We start from the raw sequence: 11,986 nt of genomic DNA, 5'->3' as shown, positions 1-11,986 counted from the left end.
AGTCAGCAGCAGCATTCGGGTTATCGAAAATCGTCGCAGTCGTTTCTTGACGTCTGTAAACTTAGCCCTGCGGCATTGTAACGCAGCTGAGAAATCAGGATAAAAAGAGATCCGAGTATTATCCATTTTCATTGCTTCTCCTTTAGTTCTAGCCAGGTGCAGGATAGCATCTCTGTCTTTAAAGTTCAGTAATTTAAGCAAGAAGGGTCTTGGTGGTTCACCTGGGCAGGGTGGTCTTGCTGGGACCCTATGGGCCCTCTCCACAGAAAACATCTGCGAGAAAGAATCTCTGGCAAATGTTTCTGTCAGCCAGTGCTCGATAAATGCCACAGGGTTCTTCCCTTCAGCCCGCTCTGGAATTCCCACAGCCCAGATTTTATTCCTTCTCAGTCTTTTTTCCATGTCTTCTAGTTTGGCAGCATGAGCAGAGGTCAGGGATTGCACGTGGCGCACTTCACGCTGTAATGGCGCCATATCAACTTCAATTGTGCTCACGTGACCTTCTAGGGCCGCCGTGCGGTCTCTTGACTTCTGCATGTCTTGCCTGACCAAAGTTATATCAAGTTTCACCCCCTTAATTTCAGATGTCAGGGAGTGCAAGCTGTGAGTTACTTCTGCAAAGATTTCCCAGAGTGTGGGTTCAGGGTCATTCGAGCCCTCCATATCAGGCTCCTGATTAGTAGCTAAAATGGCCTGGGGTACTCACAGTGTCCCACATAGCGGATTCCTCAGGGTCATCTGCCCAGCCCGGGTCTGGGTCCTCCGCATTAGGGATAGCCACCCCCGGTGTGGTGAGCTTGGTAAGTGGTGTAGCAGGAGTAGCAGGATGCTCTTTAAAGTTCACTTTAGCAAACAGCCTCTGTGCAGCTTCCTTAGCCGAGCAGGGCAGCCAGGCGCCATCTTGTCCAGCTTGGTCCGGCGCTGCTGTCTGACCTTTACCCCTTCTGGACATATCACCGGTGGGCGAGACAGGTACCGCAGGAAGGCTATTTGTTTACTGTACCCTTGGAGATGTGTGTGAAGAAGGTACGGCGTTGGGTATGCAGGCAGTCAGGATAGATTGCAGGAGATACAGCAGAGAGATCTGTCAGCGTGTCCTACTCCATGCGCCACAAGTCAAGCCCCTGCCTGTCATTCTTAAAGTGGATCTTCACGCGGTCTGCTTAATTTTCACCCTTGCAACCTTCCCCTGCCGAAATTGTAAAAAGATGATTTTTTGTGTTATTTACCTTTTTTTTTTCTTTTTTATTCCAGCCCACTGCCCTGTTTCTGTTTTCACCAAGGAAAGAATGACGTGCTCCTGCTTCCATTGCCTCCTGGGATATCGCTGTCACATATCCCAGGAGTTTTCAGGTGCAGTGCTTATAGTGGCTGGAGGGTGGACCTGGTGGTGTGTCATTAGGGGCTGGCTAGAAGAACCTGGAAGAGATTGTCAGCTCCCGATGACATAACAAAGGAAGAGAGACACACAGGACCCAGCATGCAGCAGCTGAGCAGTGGATAGCAGCTGAACAAAGCAACAAAGATTCACTGGACGTGTTAATTTGTTTCTTGAGAATAGCCCAACAAAAAAGGTAAGAGGAGATTAAAAAAATAAAGAAAGAAAAAGTTTCTTTAAAGGGTTTGTTACCCTAATGCCCATACACATGATCGGACTTTCTGACAACAAAACCATGGAATTTTGTTTGAAGGTTGTTGGCTCAATCTTATCTTGCATACACACGGTCACAAAAATGTTGGCCAACAATTACGAACGTGGGAACGTGGTGACGTACAAGACGTACCACGAGTCGATAAAAAGGAAGTTCAATAGTCATGTGATATCTCCATTACGAATGCTACTTTTACAAGACCAAGCTTGTACTTGATTCCAAGCATGCGTGAACTTTTGTGTGACGGACTTGTGTACGCACGATCGGAAAGTCAGACAACAAAGTTTTGTTGTCAGAAAGTTTGAGAACCTGCTAGCTAACACTTGTTGGCGGAAAGTCCAATAACAAATGTTCGATGGAGCATACACACGGTTGGACTTTCAGCCAACAAGCTCACATCCAACATTTCCCATCAGAAAGTCTGAACGTGTGTACGTGGCATAACACTTCATATTCCTGATATGTGCCTGTTGTACCATGTACTTGTATGAAAAAGTATCCTGTTCTCTTTGTATTGCTTATGTGTGAAATCCCTGATGTTCCTGCTAGTCCCCCTGCTTTCCTATTAAAAACTGACCACACTAAGCAGGAGAACACACTGTGGTCAGTTCTTTAGCTATGCTGGGAACTCAGTATGCTCTCCTCCAATGATCAGGCTTGTCCTGACATGCCTCCCCTGCACAGACTTTCACTGGGAAGATCAGTGTGCTGTTGCTTCTCCTCCCCCAGCTCTTATACAGCTGAAAACAGAAGGAATGTGATCACTTATAAAAAAGGGGAAAAAAGGTATTTATAATGTTTTTTTTTTGTTTTTTTTATAGCTATACAAAAATGTTTTGCATTTAATTTCTATTTTAAACTGAATAGGTTGTTTTAGAAGGTGATCCTTTACAGTCACTTTAAGTAGACATCTGTCTGACTATGGCCAGCTTGTGTTTAAAAAAATATCACTAATCAATATATGTATATACTTGTAATGTTGCTGAATATACACTGTATATATCCAATGAAAAAAAGAGCTAAGAATTCTGCAACTACACTAGTCCCTTATATCAGGATTACTGGAAATGGTTAAACTTCTGAGCTGAAATCCCCTCCCATTCCAGCATATATAACTCCGCCTAATATTCAGGAACGTGTACCTGTCCACTCTACTATTACACACTACAGGAGAGCCGGCAGAGGGACAAGCTTCATACTCTGACACAGGTTGGGACATCAAATCTGCAGAATTATTTCATCCTAAAAAAAAACATTTGCATGGATTAGATGGTCAGGTTAGCATTCTACATTTAAAGTTGATTTGTTGTTAGGGGACACAGGGAAGCTTTAATCAGCTATGGAGAAAGTTTTAGAATTGGAGGACCAGTAATCTAAGGGAATGAAACATAAAGATAACTTAATAAAAATGAAAAGTGATAGCTTGGTAATATTAGGGGTAGGCTTGATAATATATTTTTTGCCAAAAAATCAAAAATACTTTTTTTTTTTTAATGAATCCTATACAATTACCAGAAAACACATAGAAGGCAGCCTTGAAGAATTACAGGATAACGGAATATTCTGTCCGGTTTATGTACATGAAGGGTAAAAGTTTTGATTTTGTGGGACTGTAGTGAAAGTTCCGTTTCTTGATTCCCGGAGAACAGCTGTATTCTGAATTGTTGCTTCATTCATTCTACTGTTCATAGACTACAATGATGATTTAAGGTAGGGCAGGTTAGAATAAAAGATCAGTCCAGACAATGCTGGCATTTTTTTCTCTTTCATCAGTATTGTATAGATGAACTGCAATAGTGTAACGTCAGATAAGAGGGCATGGAAATTGTTTCTGATTTAGTCCTTAAATCCATATCTGCTTCTTCATTGGCATTTATCTCCACTGAAATATGTAGCACAGATGTTTTGGGTTGATGCTTGCTATTGTATCACATCTGAAAACCCAATAAGCTTGAAAGGACGCTAGAAGGAGGCATAGGGTGGTGCATAAACATGCGCAAAACGCTTGAAAGAATACTAAAAGACAATGATCATAGACTAATATCTTCTTTGTTTCCTTTAGGTCCAAGGCTTGCCCCTCATCTGGCACTTACAATCCCTATAAACGTCCGATAGTAGTTCATGTTCCTGGAGCAACGTCTTGGCTTCAAATAGAAGATCCTGCCATGAGGTCATGGATGGCCATGTCCCTGAGCTGTATCAGCCTCTTGTTTGTGCAGCAGCAGCCAGGAACTTACTCTATGCCCTCGCCTCATCTGCTACTACTGCCCACTCCCAGGTAAGGGCATTTGTATGATGTAATACTTCATACAGTTGCGCATGATGTAATAACAGCCATTCAAATTATTTAAAAAAATATATATTAAGCCTAATTTACACCAATATCTGGAATTTATTTTAATTTTATTTATCTTAGGTACTTATATAGCACCATCAATTTACGCAGTGCTTTACATATACTGTATATTGTACAATCACATCAGTCCTTGCCCTCAAAAAGCTTACAATCTAAGGTCCCTAACTCACATTTATACATACACATATAGGACCAATTTGGACGCTAATTAAAGTGATTATAATCGATCACCTTGTAAAACAACCCATTCGGTTTAAAATAGAAATGAAAGGCAAAACATTTTTGTATAGATAGAAAAAAAAACATTCTAAATACATTTTTCCCTTTTTGGTAAGTGATCATATTCCCTCTGTTCTCATGTATAAGAGCTGGGGGGAAGAGAAGCAGCAGCACACCGAGCTTTACATTGAATGGCTGTGCAGGGGGGACATGCCAGGACAAGTCTGATCATTGGAGGAGAGCAGGCTGAGTTTCCAGCACAGCTAGAGAACTGACCATGATATGCTCTCCTGCTTAGCGTGGTGCGTTTATAATAGGAAAGCTGGCAGGAACACCAGGGATTTCACATAAAGGAAACAATACAAAGAGAACAGGATACTTTCTCATACAATTACATGGTACAGCAGGCAGATATTAGGAATATGAAGTGTTGGGGTAACAAACACTATAAACTTCCTTTGTAGACAGCCAGCAAAACCCTATATGCAGCTTTATTTTTATTTAATTACAACTACTAACAGCGTAATTACATCAAAACTACACCTTATATTAGCTGTTTGCCTCCTCCTTTAATTTTCTCTCTCGGATCACATTGGGAGTGTCCAATGTCTGATGTAAGTTATAACATCATATGTGTAGGCCTTTATATTTGCGGATATTACAGACATTGTATTGTGCAGGTGGGGGGTCTGAATAGCACCAAAATGAGGATGAGTTCCAATGTGCCAGTAGGAAGAATTTAGACTCCAGGAAAAGTGCAGGTTCAAAAAATTGTCATTCAACCTGAGAGGTAAAGCAACCACATTGTATGGGGGGGGGGGGGGGGCAGGGTTGGGACTTTTGTGGAGCTGAATGTTACATCAGTGGTTGTATGGGCCATGGCTGTAGGCATCATTGCGAGACTAATTTCTTAGGAATGCAGTATTTGAATAAAGCTCATGTAAACGCTGATGTCAAAGCCACAGCAAACGTGACCTCCACCCAAAATTGTAACTGGGTGACTCACCAGATAATTAGAACTTGTACGCAAAAGTCTATATGTGCATGATGCAAGGCTAAGGATGACAGAAGAACCCCATAACACCAGAAGATCAGGGGAAATCTTATGCAGACTCCATTAAGTTAAAGTGGTTCTCTCCACTTGCTAATAACATACCTTAATTGACATATTGTGCCAATATGGGCAGACAGACACAGTTGAGGGAAAGCTACAGAATCAGCTCAGGTCACTGACCAGAACTATGCAATAGAAATGGAGAGATAACTCTCCATTTCAATTGCATAGTGCTGATTTCTATGGAAATATTATACAGCCCTTATATATCAGAATTTTATGTACTACTTACTGGTATTGTATTTATTAGCATGGATGTTTGCTTTTGATTTTTGTGAGAGTATTATCTACCTATGCTGTTCTTTTCCTTGATCTCTACGCTGATAGCCAGATAAATTATAATCATATCTGCTTAATTGCCAATCATTGTCTATGGAAATTTAGGATGAGACAAAGTTCACATTTTTGACTCTCTAAAAGGGCAGAACACAACTATTTGGCCAATAGGAGCTGACCATGGGGGGAGTAATTATAATACATCTCTGAATTCTCAGTCGCAGCCTCCCTTTTGTCCTAGATTTAAGAATAGAAAGTTAATTTTTTAAAAGAAGAAGAAAATATGTCCTTAATTCTTTGCAGCAACTTTGGGAGAATTGCATCCTGTCTGGTTGTTGAACATATAGGTGTTATTTCTTGAATGGGCACTAGAGAGGACCAATGGCGTCCTTGGGGGGGGCCAGAGGGGGCCCTGACCCCCCAACATTATGCTGTGCCCCACCATGTGCCCCCCCCCCCCCCAATTAAAAACATTTTTTTTTTTTACAAAATTCAATGTCTAAGAGGGAGAGAGTCCCCAGTCAGCTCCTGCGGGTGATTCCTTCCCCCTCCCTCTGCTTGCTGACACTGCATAATGCGAGTGCTCACACAACCATGGCCGCCCGATCTGCTCCTTCCCCTGCATCCTCATTGGCAGGGAGAAGAGCGAGTTGCAGGAAGGGCTCCACCAGGACTCTCAGTTACTGAAAAAACAGACTGATTTCTTCCATCCTTAGGACAGGAGAACCAGCCTGTAAATTCCAAGAGATGCCAGACCAGAGCAGTCAATAGCGGGGGCAGGACAGCAAGAGGAGGCTGGGAAACCCCACAGTGGCAGAACACCAGGGCCCGGAGGCAAGACAACCTTTGCAACCCTGATGGTTCTCCCACTGCTTTGGATCCTTATATTTTCTTGGTATGCTGGTGACATATATATCTTGTTTTCTGCCACCCTGGGGGACCCCAATACAGTAGGAAGGGAGCTCACTGCAGAACATGTGAAAGGGCCGTTGTGGGGTCATAGTAAAGGGCCCCAGTATATATTTATATATCTATATCTATATCTATATCTATAGATATAGATATCTATATATAGATATATATATATATGCATTTTATAGTTGCCCCCCTACTTTTGTCCCTGTCCCCCCATGTGCCCCCCCTAAATATGAAAGCTGGAGACGCCACTGGAGAGGACACACTCCTACATAATAGAGACGGAGTCCACATTTTGTAAGAGAAAGAAAAAGATAAAAAAAGATATCCTGCTGGCCCCCAGTTTAATTGAATGCACAGTATATACCTCCATTTGCATTTTTTGTGCTTCTCTAAAATGCTTACTAAGGCTCCATTCATACTTGTATAACTCCAAAGTTGCGCGCCTTTGGAGTGGAACTTTTACGCAACTTTGGATGGGTGCGACTTGGATGTGACTTGTTGTCCCTCTGCAAAGTTGGACCCACTGTTGCACCACTGTTGCATGTAAAATATTTAGGTAGAACTTTCAAGCAACTTTTGAGGGTTAACATTGAAGTCAATGGCCCTCAAGTTGCATGAAAGTTGGACCAAAGTAGTGCATGAACTACTTTGAAGTCGCTGTGACATTAGGTCGTGCATACATGAATGGTTATCATTGGAAAACTTTGATGTCCAAAGTCACATGACAAGTCGCACAAGTGTGAATGGGGTGTAAACATATGGACATGGATTGGTGTTTTTAAGGGGAAGTGGCCTTCTCCCACCCACTTAGAACTGAAAGGCATTTGGGGTGGTTATGAGCATGACAGATGCCCCACATTCTTCAGCCATGGGGATACTTAGCCAATTGTCTGGAATGCTGGAGTAGTACAGTTAGGCAGGTAATATTCATAAATCTTTACCAAGTGTTTGGCTAAATCTCCTATTTTGCAAATATTTTCACTCATCTCTAATTATATAGGATATCATTTGTAAATGGATAAGATATGTCCGAAAAATGAAACTCCAGAATTATCTTTATTGTCAACTTACAATGAACCAGCTTGGCATGATGTGATATCCATAAGTTATATATAGAGAGCCATTGCGGATGCCGAAAACCATTGCAGTAGCCCACTCTACATACAGTGATAGCTACAATCTTTTGGATCCTGCGTGAGCGGCTTACCCTCTGTACATTGCAGGGGCTCACTCACTCGGTACCGCCACCATTCAGAGAACATCTTCTATTTATTTCAAAGAAAACAAGGTGCTCTCTGATTGGATGAGATGAAGAGGAGGGATGAATAAAGTTATAATCTACCCTTGCTCAATCATAGAATTCCTTGTATTCATTGAACAAATGCAAGACATTCTCTGAATGGCAGTAGTGCTGAGCTGAAGATTGCAGCTATCGCTGTATATAATGTGGGCTACTCAGTGGCACGCTGAACCAATGTAAGTAATTAATATAAAGTAATTCCTGGTGTTCAGTTTTGTATTTGAATTAAATCTTAGCCTTGGTTCACACCAGTGCGGCTGTAAAGCCCTGCGCAAACTGTTGGCGCTATATAAATCCTGTATAATAATGATAATCTTGTATAGACATTCCTTCGGAGCATCTGAACAAGATCCAGCATATGATATAGCTATGCTAAATAATTACCGCGTCCAGCCCTCTATATTTCTGGCGGTGTGAAGCGTCTGATGCAATTCTGGTGCAATGTTAAATCTTCTTCTTTGAATTAAGTGAAAGCTTTACCCACAAGAGCATGTGACACACTGACACAGCAAACCATCAAGTCAAATTTTCCTTCACATGACTTCACACTGTAACATGATAATGCTGGGGAAAAGAGGGAGGACGTAGACTTCATTCACAAACTTGCTGCTGAATAAGATGCTCAGCGATGTGATGAAATATTATAGACAATGAACCTTGTTCAGCTTGTTAGTGTCATCAAAGGAAACCGCTTTTATCTCCATTTGTCAGCAAACACATTATAAAGTAACCTTCCTTGTACTAGATTAGTGTGTCACACAATGTTACAAATAACTGCATTTTTTTCAGTGAAAAATTTAAGTGTTTTTATGTGACGCAGAAAGATGTCAGGCATTGAGGTTCAGTTCACACGGCCACGACTTGGGGTCCGACTTGTGAGACCCCCAAGTCGCATGACATGTGAAATCCCATGTTAGTCAATGAGAGCTGTTTTAATTAGCGATACTGAAGTCACTACGACTTCAGAAAAGGTTCCTGTACTACTTCAAGGTGACTTCTATCCGACTTCTATTCTATACTTCTATTAAAGTAGTACACAAGTCGCCTGGCAATGTCGCACTGCAAGTCACACGACTTTCAGGTCACGACAGTGTGAACCGAGCCTGGGAAGGAAAGTAGAGCAGCCAGAATCTGAAGCAACTGTGCATGGCAACCAATCAGTCTTTCATTTTCAAAGCTTAGAGAGTAACTTAAAGAAGAACTGCAGTCTGCTCACATAATTTGTAATAAAGACATCTTTGCCATTCTGAAGCTTTCCTCCAACCACTTTGCATATTATTTTATATATACTGTGATTCTGTACTACCAAATATGCTGCAGAAATCTCCCTCCACTAAATCTGGCTGCATCCATTTTAACTGTGGGCAGCTGAGGTTGCTGCCTGGTCTATTCCTGGATTTACACAGACACACACAGAGGCACACCTCCAGATCTGCAGCTCTAATTGGCCCTCTTATGACTCATCCCCCTTCCCTTCCTGGCAAACTCTCAGGAGAGTGAGAGAGCTGTGCATGATGTCATAAGCCTAGGCTTTTTTATCAGACAAGAAACAGGAAGTGGGCTGTATAAGGTATTTACTGGCAGAAAAAAAATGTTTTACTATCCAAAGTTAAAACAACAAGGGCAGAAGGTTTAATAGATGGAAAGTTGAAAAAATGACTGAAGGTCCGCTTTAACTTTTGTTGAGAAAAAAAAGAATCCCCTCTGGGTGATCTATGTACATTGCAAGGATTTTAACAGACTTTGATGCAGATTTCTACCTGTTTCTGCTCTGAAGAAATCACTCTTTGTTCCATTATGTCCTTTGGATATTGATTCTGAATGGGAGTGACTAATTCATTGTAATCAGCACTTTCTATGTTTTGATGATAAAAGTTGCAGTGTTTGCCTCTTTTTTGAAGTGATTAACCCATACATCCTTTCACATGGCGGGTCTGATCAGGTCCGCCTGTCAGTTTTTTAAGCAGGCCTGATCAGATGGTCTATTCACCCCTATGGACAGGTGGGTGAAAACTGCCCCTTTCAGACGGGGCAGACTCTATCCCGATCAGCAGGGGATCAGCTCACAGATCCCCTGCTGATCGGAGCAAAGCAGGTGGATGATACATCCGTGTCCACTCAATTTCTGCAGAGTGGACACGGACAGAGCCCGCTCTGCTCTATGAGAGGCTGTATGTAAGAGGACCCTGCTGTCCATTTACACCTGACTGCCTCAGATCTCATCTGATAGTTGGATAGCTGGGTGTAAATGGACAGTGGAGTCCGTTTACACCTGGCTGCCCATAGAGCAGAGCGGGCTCTGTCCGTGTCCCCTCTGCAGAAAGTGAGCAGCCATGGATGTGTCATCCGCCCGCTCTGTACTGATCAGCAGAGAATCTGTGAGCGGATCCTTTGCTGATCAGGATGGAGTCTGCCCCATCTGAAAGAGGCCTTAGGGCATTTTCACACTCGTTCACTTTAAAACTGCCAGTAAAAAGCCTATGAATGAATGCAGCATTTGTGGTGTATTTTTTAAAGGACATGTGACTCAAAAACTGCACCAAAAACAATTAGCAGGTGTGGAGTGTTTTTGGTGCATTTTTTTAAACTCCCGAAACATGCTCCAAAAATGCTGCAAGCAGGATTCTTTACACCACAACGGAAGCACATCACCCCAGTGTGAACACATTCAAAGATTTTAAAGGGAAGCATTTTTCTTGAGCTTTTCAGACACTTTTTTTTAAACGCAAAAGTGCTTGAAAAACTCCTCAGTGTGAAAGCAGCCTTAGGGAATTTCTCACCAAAAATTACATTTTTTGTTACAGAGGGAGCCTTAAGCCTGACTTGTATCTTAGTGCAGAGCTCTTCACCCAAGCAGGAAACAAGATTTCTGTGGGCGTTCTGTACAGCGACTGTGTACAGCTTGCCTCCAGGTTTCTATAGTGCACTGAATTTTACAGAGAATTACTGCTACAGTTTGAAAAGGAAAAGTTATTTTTAATAACATTAACCACTTCAAAACCGGGCACTTTCACCCCCTTCCTGGCCAGGCCAATTTTCAGCTCTCAGCACTGTCACATTTTGAATGACAATTGCACAGTCATGCCACACTGTACCCATATGAAATTTCAATCATTTTTTTCAGACAGATAGAGCTTTCTTTTGGTGGTATTTAATCCACACTGGGTTTTTTTATTTTTTGCTAAATAAACTAAAAAAAGACCGAAATTTTTGAAAAGAAAAATTTTTCTTTGTTTCTGGTATAAAATATTGCAAATAAGTAATTCATGCTCTTCAATGATGTGCGCTGATGAAGCTGCACTGATGGGCACTGATGTGGTTGCATTGATGGGCACTGATAAGGCTGCACTGATGGGCACTGAGGATATTGCACTGATGAGGCTGCACTGGCGAGCATTGATGAGCCGGCAGTGATAAGTTGCACTGATGGGCACTAATGAGGTGGTCTTGATGGGCACTAATAGGCGGCACTGATGGGCACTGATAACCTGCACTGGTGGGCACTGATCATCAGAGCACTGATGATCAATGCCCTGATTATTAGTATAAACAATGTACTGTTAGCCTTGCCAGTTATCAGGTCTCCTTTCCTCACACGCTGTCTCTGTGCCGATAACCTGCAAGTCTGTTTACATGTGACCAGCTGTGATTGGACACAGCTTATCACATGATAAAGGGCAACTGTGATTGATCCTTTAACACGATCTGTGATTAGCTGTGTCCAAAGGACACACCGGTCACAGCGCGAGCCTGATGCGCGCAGTAGGGGCCATGTGGCACCGTTCTGGGAGGACGTTCATGGACACCCTCCCAGAACTGGAGAGCCACGCTGTAGCCGTCTTTCGGCTATAGGGCGGTCAAGAAGTGGTTAAACTACAATATGGCTTGTGTAGCAATTGCTTATGCTATATACTGTATATATATATTTTTTTATTTGCTCTATTTTTTTTTTTTACCATAAAAGAGTTACCCTTTAACTGAACAAGCTGAAGATAGAAGCTGATTGGTTACTATGCACAGCTGTTCCAGATTCTGGCTGCTCCAGTTTTGATAAAATCCTCCCCACTGTATTTTTATTTTCCTTTTATTAAGCTTTTGAAGGCCACGCAATGTATATGTGTGGTGGCAAGGAGGGTGGGCTTTAATGACGT

The 11,986-nt window shown here is 42.2% G+C and overlaps 1 long non-coding RNA gene across 1 annotated transcript in view; it reads left to right on the top strand.

The window, feature by feature from the left end:
• The first annotated feature begins 2,752 nt into the window (after window positions 1-2,752).
• The window catches only part of LOC141131702 (uncharacterized), a 43,687-nt gene continuing 34,453 nt past the window's right edge, over window positions 2,753-11,986 (top strand). The window contains exons 1-2 of the long non-coding RNA XR_012242803.1: window positions 2,753-2,861; window positions 3,715-3,930. This is a non-coding gene — a long non-coding RNA (uncharacterized lncRNA). The remainder of the gene's footprint in view (window positions 2,862-3,714; window positions 3,931-11,986) is intronic.

This window comes from Aquarana catesbeiana, linkage group LG03 (genome assembly GCF_042186555.1).
Source record: "Aquarana catesbeiana isolate 2022-GZ linkage group LG03, ASM4218655v1, whole genome shotgun sequence".
Lineage (NCBI taxonomy): Eukaryota > Metazoa > Chordata > Amphibia > Anura > Ranidae > Aquarana > Aquarana catesbeiana.
The sequence above is the reverse complement of the archived record's forward strand: the minus strand, read 5'-3'. Positions and strand labels throughout refer to the sequence as shown.